Consider the following 8,280-nt stretch of genomic DNA (forward strand, 5'->3'; position numbering starts at 1 on the left):
TCCACCATAGGAATGAGGTATATAGTGTGTTAACTTCTTTGAATCATGCCCAACCAATTGGCCTATTGAACTTAGACCATAGGATCTCCAATCAACTAAGTTAGATTTCTGCCTGGGTGATTCATCAGTTACATTGGCTTTAGCCTCATTCCTGTCAATGATCAACTCTCTCTAGTCAAAAACCTTTAATAATCGGTACCACTAAGGTTGACTACTGTTATGGTATGCACTTCCATATTATTGATAACTCATATATTTCATGCTTTGTGATGTTTTTGAGTTAAACTGGTTGCATATTACCCTATTTTGTAAATGCGCAGTTACATGTACTGTAGGATCAATTTGAGGGCAGAAGAAGTGAAAACATGCCCTTTATGGAGCTGATCCTTATTCAAACGTGGAGAGAAGTTTAGTGGCCTGTTTTGGAATCCAAGTAAAGTTGTTATTTGTTTTGAAGTCCAAATAAAGAATCCAAGACAAATCTGGCTTATTAGAAGATCAGGAACATAATAGGAAAGGAATTAGGATATCTAGCTTGATTTGAAGGTGCCAAATAAGGCAAAAACGTGTAAAATAAAGGCTAAGTTGCTGGGATCACTTTGGAATATCTTCCAACCTTTTTTACCCCATTAAAACTTGCCTTTTAGCCACTTTTACATGCCCTTTTTATTTTAGGCGAGTTACTCAATTATGATTATCTATTTTTCCTCTTTTTTTATTCACTCTTAAAAAAACCCTAGCCGTTCTATACACTTTCACCACTACTAAAGACTCATCGCAGAAGGCTGCTCTTGGAGAAGTTCTACATCAGAATTGCTTTAAGGCTTTCCTCTCCTGAATTTATTTTCACTCATATTGTGTGTTTTCGTTTTAATTTATGTGAACATGATGTGTAACTAAGTTCATAGCTAGGGATTTCGATGTAGCCTTGCAAAATTGATCCATGTTTTTAAGTTAAAGTATTCAGTTCATCAATCTGCTTCTTGTTTCATTCACTGAATCTATTGTTAAATTTGTTTGTTGATTTTAATGTTTGATCACCATTAGGGTTAACTACATATCATTTAATCAGTCCCTATGGTTCGACACCCTTACTTGTGCCATTATACTAACCATATTTTTGCACTAAGAAGGAACACAACAAAATTATAGGGCCGTTGCCAAGGACTAATTTCAGTCCCTTATAATTGCTTGTTTTTGTTTAAAACCCTATCTATTTTCATTTAAAGTTTAGATTCCTAAATTCTGGTTTTTTTTTTTTTTTTTTTTTTTTTTTTTCTTCTTCTCAGGGGAGTATATGTCAGATAAACTTGCTGAGATAGGCCAAAGACTTGAACAGTTAAGGGGCAACACCTTTGACAACTTTGTATCAACTAGTGCTCTGATTAACCGTGAAGATGAGGACGATAGTTCTTCTAGATCAGTGATTGTAGGTTCTTATTCTGAGCACTCTAATTCAGATGGAGAAGAAGAGATGGCTGACAATAATGATGACAATCGAGCTTTGGAGGATTATGCTCAACCAATTATACCAAATTTACCTTCATGCATCTTGCTACCTCTTGAAGCTAGAAACTATGTTCTCAAATCTTCACATTTTCACATGCTTCCTTCTTTTTATGGTTTACCTAACGAAGATCCATTAGCCCATATTAAAGACTTCTATAATGTTATGAGTGGTTTACCTTTGCAGGGACTGAATGAAGCAAATATGAGGATGAGGGTATTTCCTTACACATTGAAAGATAAGGCTAAGGGTTGGCTAATGACTTTAGCACCTGGTTCGCTCACCACTTGGGATGTTTTAGCTAAGAAATTTTTAGAGAAGTTTTTTTCTACTCAAAAGACAGCCACTTTGAGAGGGCAAATCTTTAACTATGGGCAAGATGATGGAGAACCTTTCAATGAATGTTGGGAGCGCTTCAAAGGCCTTTTGCTGCAATTTCCACATCATAGGTTACCTCCTTACTTACAAATGCAACCTTTTTATGATGGATTAACCCAAACATGTCAATCAACTATTGATAATGCAGTAGGTGGGGCTTCGAAGAAAAAGAATGCTTAAGAGTCATATAACATCTATGAGATGTTGGGATCTAATGCTCAACACAAAGATACAAGAGGTAAATGAGCTAAAGTGTATGTGTAACATCCCACATTGCCCAGGGAAGTGAATCATGTAAGCCTTATATGTATATTCCCATCTCTACCTAGCACGAAGCCTTTTGGGAGCTCACTGAGTTCGCGCGAGAGCAATCCCATCATGGGTGACCTACTGGGAAGTTCTCATGTGAGTTCCCAGAAACAAAACCGTGAGGGCGTGGTCGGGGCCCAAAGTGGACAATATTGTGCTACTGTGGAGTCGAACCCGGGATGTGGTGGGGGCTTGGGCTGAGGTGTGATAGTATGAAATGAGTTATAATAATGATCTTGCATTGCAGGTGGCAAGTTTGGAAAATAAGCTTGATTTTGTGCTCAATATGGTGCCCAAGATAGTTGAGGTGTGTGCCATTTGCAACATAACAGGCCATCCTACTTATCAATGCTCAGCTAGTGAGGCTTATCTTGAATTCGTCCAAGAGCATGTGAATCTCATGAACTCGTACAATCAAAGGCCAAGGAATGCCACATACTCTAATACATATAACCCTAGTTAGAGAGATCATCCCAACCTCTTATGGAAGAATAGCAATCAATTTCAAAACTTCAAACCAAAGCCTACCACTACACTTGAAGATACGGTCAAAATGCTAGCTCAAAACACCGTTCATTTCCAACAAACTACCAATAGTACTCTCCAACAACATTCAACTGCTCTAACCAAAATGGAGACACAATTAGGTTAGATTACAGATGGTTTAAGTCGAAAAGAGGTCGGAAAGTTTCCGAGCCAATCGGTGATACTTCAAAGGAACCAAGACCAGGCCAAAGCAATTGCTACACTTAAAAGTGGTAAGGTTATTACTAATGGAGTTGGCAATGAAGTTACTAATGAATCTGATCATGTGAATGCAGGTGCCACTCAAGAAGAGAATGAGAAACTGAATGATGATCCAAGCAATGCCACTTTTTCATTTGAAGCCCCAAATCCTCACAAGGTTGAAAAACCTTACACTCATCCCATCCCATTTCCTGGAAGACTTGCCAAAAGTAAGCAAGATAAGTCATTTAAAGAAATTTTTGATATTTTAAGTAAAGTGAATGTTAATTTATATTTGCTTGATGTCATTAAGAATATGCCAGCGTATGGAAAATTCGTCAAGGAGCTGAACAACTATAAGAGAAAGTATAGATCTAATGAGAAAGTGATGGTGTCTGAAAATGTGAGTGATGTGCTTCAAAGAAAGCTCCCACCAAAACTCAAGGATCCAAGCAGTTTTTCTATCAATATCACCATTGGAGACAAGCTAGTAGAAAAGGTTATGCTCGATTTAGGTGCTAGCATCAATTGAATGCCCTATTCAGTGTACTTTAATCAGGTTTGAGGGATTTAAGGTAACAACTATTTCATTGCAACTTGCTGATTGATCAGTGAAATATCCAAGAGGTATAGTGGAAGATATCTTAATTCAAGTTGACAAACTAATTTTGCCTACTGATTTTGTAGTGTTGGATATGGAAAAAGCTCTTATACATAATTGTGAGTTACCTATTTTACTTGGGAAACCCTTTATGGCCATTGTAAAGACTATCATAGATGTGCAAAATGGTTTTCTCACCATGACTATGCTAGGAGAAACTGTGCGATTCAAAGTGTTTGAATCTCTTTCTCACCCTTCTAGTTCACTTGATTATTGTTCAATTGATGTGCTTGATTCGCTTCTTTTCATCAAGTTTTTGCAGGCACAATCCAAGGATCCATTACAATCTGTTTTGAGTCAGTCTCAAGATGAATTTGATGAAGAATATGCACTCATGAAAGTGGTGGCTGCCTTGGAAGCATTAAAACCATATCCCTCAATTATTTCACCTCTTATAGAGTCATTAAAACCATCTACACACATCTGATCCCTTCCATTGTTAAGCCTCCAAAGCTTGAGCTTAAACCACTTCCACTGCATCTAAAATATGCTTGCCTAGTTGAATTTGAAACTCTTCCAGTTATCATAGCATCTAATTTCACCCTAAAGGAAGAAAATAAGATAATTAGGGTGTTAAAGGAGTTCAAATCAGCCATTGGCTGGTCTATTGCAGATATCAAAGGAATAAGCCCTACCATGTGCATACATCGGATTTTATTGGAGGAGGGAGCAAAACCAACCCATGAACCACAAACAAGGCTCAATCCACACATGCAAGAAGTAATAAGAGCTAAAGTGTTGAAGTTTCTAGATGTGGGTATCATATACCCAATTTCTGATAGCAAATGGGTTAGTGTTGTTCAAGTAGTGCCTAAGAGGATTAGAATCATAGTGGTAAAGAATGAGAACAAAGAGCTTATGCAAACAAGACCCATAGCTAGTTGGCATGTTTGCACTAATTACAGGAAGTTGAATTCGGACATTAGGAAATATTATTTTCCTATGCCTTTTACAGATCAAATGCTTGAGCGATTAGCTGGTCACTCATGTTATTATTTTCTTGATGGATATTCAAGTTATAATCAAATTACGATTACTCTAGAAGATCAAGAAAATACTACATTCACCTGTCCCTTTGGCACTTTTGCATATAGGAGGATGCCTTTTAGCCTTTGCAATGCCCCAGCAACATTCCAAAGATGTATGTTGGCATTATTTTCAGACATGATTGAGAGATTCATTAAGGTATTCATGGATGATTTTTCAATTTTTCATTCTTCTTATGGTGATTACCTTAACCATCTCTCTCTAGTGCTTGTCAGGACACAAATTTGATTCTCAATTGGGAAAAGTGTCAATTCATGGTGAAACAAGGTGTTGTATTGGGTCATGTAATATCTAGCCAGAGAATTGAAGTTGACAAAGCTAAAATTGACATCATCTCAAATACGGCAGCCCCTACATCAGTGAAGGGAATTAGAAGCTTTCTAAGACATGCTAGTTTTTATCGTTGTTTCATTAAAGATTTTTCCACGATCAGTTGTCCATTATGCAATCTTTTGGCTAAATATGTTGTATTTCACTATGTGTTTAACACCTTGAAACATGAACTAATGTTCCGATTATTATGGCACCGGATTGGTCTTTACCTTTTTAATTAATGTGTGATGCCTTTGACTATGTTATTGGTGTTGTTTTCGGACAAAGAGTGAATAAGCTCCCACATGTGATTTACTATGCAAGCCAAACATTAAAAGATGCTCAACTCAATTACTTCACAACCGAGAAAGAGTTGCTTATTGTTATTTTTGCTTTAGAGAAGTTTCATTCATATCTTGTTGGCTCTAAAGTAATTGTTTACTCTGACCATGCAGCTCTAAGGCACTTGTTGACAAAAAAGGATACCAAACCACGCTTGATTAGATGGGTACTCTTGTTACAAGAGTTTGAACTGGAAACTTGAGACAAGAAGGGGAGTGAAAATGTTTTTGCTGACCACTTGTAATGCATTGTTGATGAAAACCATGGAGATGGACAAATTTTGCCTCTCAACGAATCATTCCCGAATGAACAACTCTTTGTCATTCAAGAAAAAGAGCCATGGTATGATGATTTTGTTAACTATCTTGCTTGTGGTGTAATTAGAGACGATTTCACTTTTCAGGAGAAAAAAAAAAGTTCCTTTCAATGGTGAAACACTATGTTTGGGATGAGCCATATTTGTTCAAGTATTGCCCTGATCAAATCATCCGAAGATGTGTCTCGGAGAGTGAGCAACAAAGCATATTAACATTCGGTTATACATTGGCATGTGGAGGACATTTCAGTGCCAAAAAGGTAGCTGTAAAGGTTTTACAATCTAGTTTCTTTTGGCCTACATTATTTAAAGATGTTTTTGATTTTTGTTCTAAGCGTAATAGGTGCCAAAAAATGGGGAACATTAGCCGCAGGAATGAAATGCCATTGAACAATATTTTGGTGGTGGAGTTGTTCGATGTGTGGGGAATCGACTTCATGGGACCATTTTCGTCCTCCTTTGGATACATGTACATATTAGTGGTAGTAGATTATGTATCCAAATGGGTTGAAGCAGCAACTACACGAACTAATGATCACAAGGTTGTTTTGAATTTTCTCAAGGATCTGATTTGTAGTAGGTTTGGAACTCCGAGAGCTATCATTAGCGATGGTGGCAGCCACTTCTGCAACAAACATTTCGAGGCATTGATGAAAAAGTACAACATCACACATAAGGTGGCAACTCCATATCATCCTCAAACCTCGGGCCAAGTGGAGATCAACAATAGGGAAATAAAGAACATTTTGATGAAGACCGTTAACCCTACAAGGAAGAATTGGTCACTTAAGTTGAATGATGCACTTTGGGCTTATAGAACAGCATATAAGACCCCAATTGGAATGGGCCCTTATCGACTTACGTTCGGAAAGGCATGCCATTTGCCGACGGAGCTCAAGCACCGTGCATATTCGGCCATAAAAAAGTTCAATTTTGATCTCAAGGAAGTTGGTGTAGCAAGGAACCTCCAACTTAATGAGTTGGAAGAGCTCAGAAATGAAGCATATGAGAATGCTAAGATTTATAAAGAACGAACCAAGGTCTATCATGACAAAACAATTCTCCAGAAAAAGTTTCAACCAGGTATGAAAGTGTTTTTGTATGACTCATGTTTGCGATTTTTTCCAGGTAAATTGAAGTCTAGATGGGTTGAACCCTTCAAAGTGCTTCAATTATTTCCCCATGGAGCTGTGGAGATAGAGAACATCAAGAATGGCACCTATTTTAAGGTCAATGGGCAGCCTTTGAAGCCTTATTTAGAGAATGTCACAGAGGAGCAGGCCTATCAAGTTGTAGATTCTCTCGAGTTTACGACAACTTAGACACGCTGCCATGTCTTGCCTAGACATTAAATAAAGTGCTTGCTAGGAGGCAACCTAGCTAGGTTTGTGGTCTTTCCTTCTATTTATGTCTTTTAGTTTTATTTATTTTCATTCCACACGCTCTGCCTATTTGGACTGCATGCATTCCATTCATTTTTAAGCATCAAGGACAATGCTTAGTTTAGGTTTGGGGGTATGGGATTGAAACTTTTCGTTTGTTTTTAGTGTTGGTTAAGTTGTTTTTGCTTACTAATGTGAATGTATATGAGGGCTATGTTTACAAACAAAACTACAGTGTTGTCATGAAAAAGTTTGATATCTTATTTTCTTTTGCAAAGTTGTTACTCTTGGAATTATGATGGTTAAAGTACCATGCTCAAATTTTGGAAGAAGAATAGTGGAGACTACCCTAGTGAGTTATTTTGAGCCTAATTGTTTCTTTCAGAGGGTTTAAAGTGTTTCTGCTCCAATCTTTTTCTTTCAATTTCACTTTAAATGATCTCATTATTTATGTTTGATTGAATGCTAAGAATTATTCTTTTTTACAGATACCATGTGTTTGGTATCACTCATGAATGAACTCAATGAGATGATGTTAGGCTATGCATGTTTTAACCACCAAAAGGCCAAATTCCCTACCTTTATGTGTATGCCATTACCCCATTTTGAAGCCAAACATTTTAGCCGTTTTGAAGCCAAACACTTTTAGCCTTTTTCTTTTCTCACCATTATATTTCCCTACCCTTTCATCTCGCCAAAAAAAACAACTAAGGTCAATTGAAGAGAAGAGCTTGCTGGTTTCACAAGGAAGACACCTTGGTATGTTCCAAGCTTTAGTATTTCCTATCCATTTTTTTCATAGCCCTTCGCCTAATCCTTACATTACAACCGTGTAAAAGACCTAGCTGATCTTTGAGGACGTATTCATGGGTGATGATAAGTATGTATGTTATCCATATTCTTAGTGTTCCATTCATTTCATGAGATCTGTTCAGAAATTGTGCTTTTATTTCATATTTCATATGTGAGAATTTTGATTCCCTTTTACATAATTTCACTCACATATGTTTGTGGAGAGACTACACCTTAGGATCTAAGTAAAAATTTTAGTGATATCTGTGAGGAATAGAGTTGAGGCGAATTCTATCCTTAGCATTTGAGTATGGTGTCTTTGAAGTCATGAGTCATGGAGTAATATTCTTACACTTTACATATGATACGATTCTTTGAAGTGGCAGACTTTTGGTTTGAATGTATGACTAAGCTTTCATTGGTTCTTATTAGTTTGTTTCAAGTATGCTTTAACCAATTTATTTGCAGAGTCTATAGATGTTTGTGGGCGTCATCGTTGTAAACCCTC

The 8,280-nt window shown here is 37.1% G+C and overlaps 1 non-coding gene across 1 annotated transcript; it reads right to left on the reverse strand.

Annotated features, from left to right (window-relative positions):
* Positions 1 to 1,852: 1,852 nt before the first annotated feature.
* LOC137733061 (small nucleolar RNA R71) lies at positions 1,853 to 1,959 on the reverse strand. The gene has a single exon (XR_011068379.1). It is a non-coding gene; the product is annotated as a small nucleolar RNA R71 (small nucleolar RNA).
* Positions 1,960 to 8,280: the final 6,321 nt, after the last annotated feature.

This window comes from Pyrus communis, chromosome 4, assembly GCF_963583255.1.
Source record: "Pyrus communis chromosome 4, drPyrComm1.1, whole genome shotgun sequence".
NCBI classification, from domain to species: Eukaryota; Viridiplantae; Streptophyta; class Magnoliopsida; order Rosales; family Rosaceae; genus Pyrus; species Pyrus communis.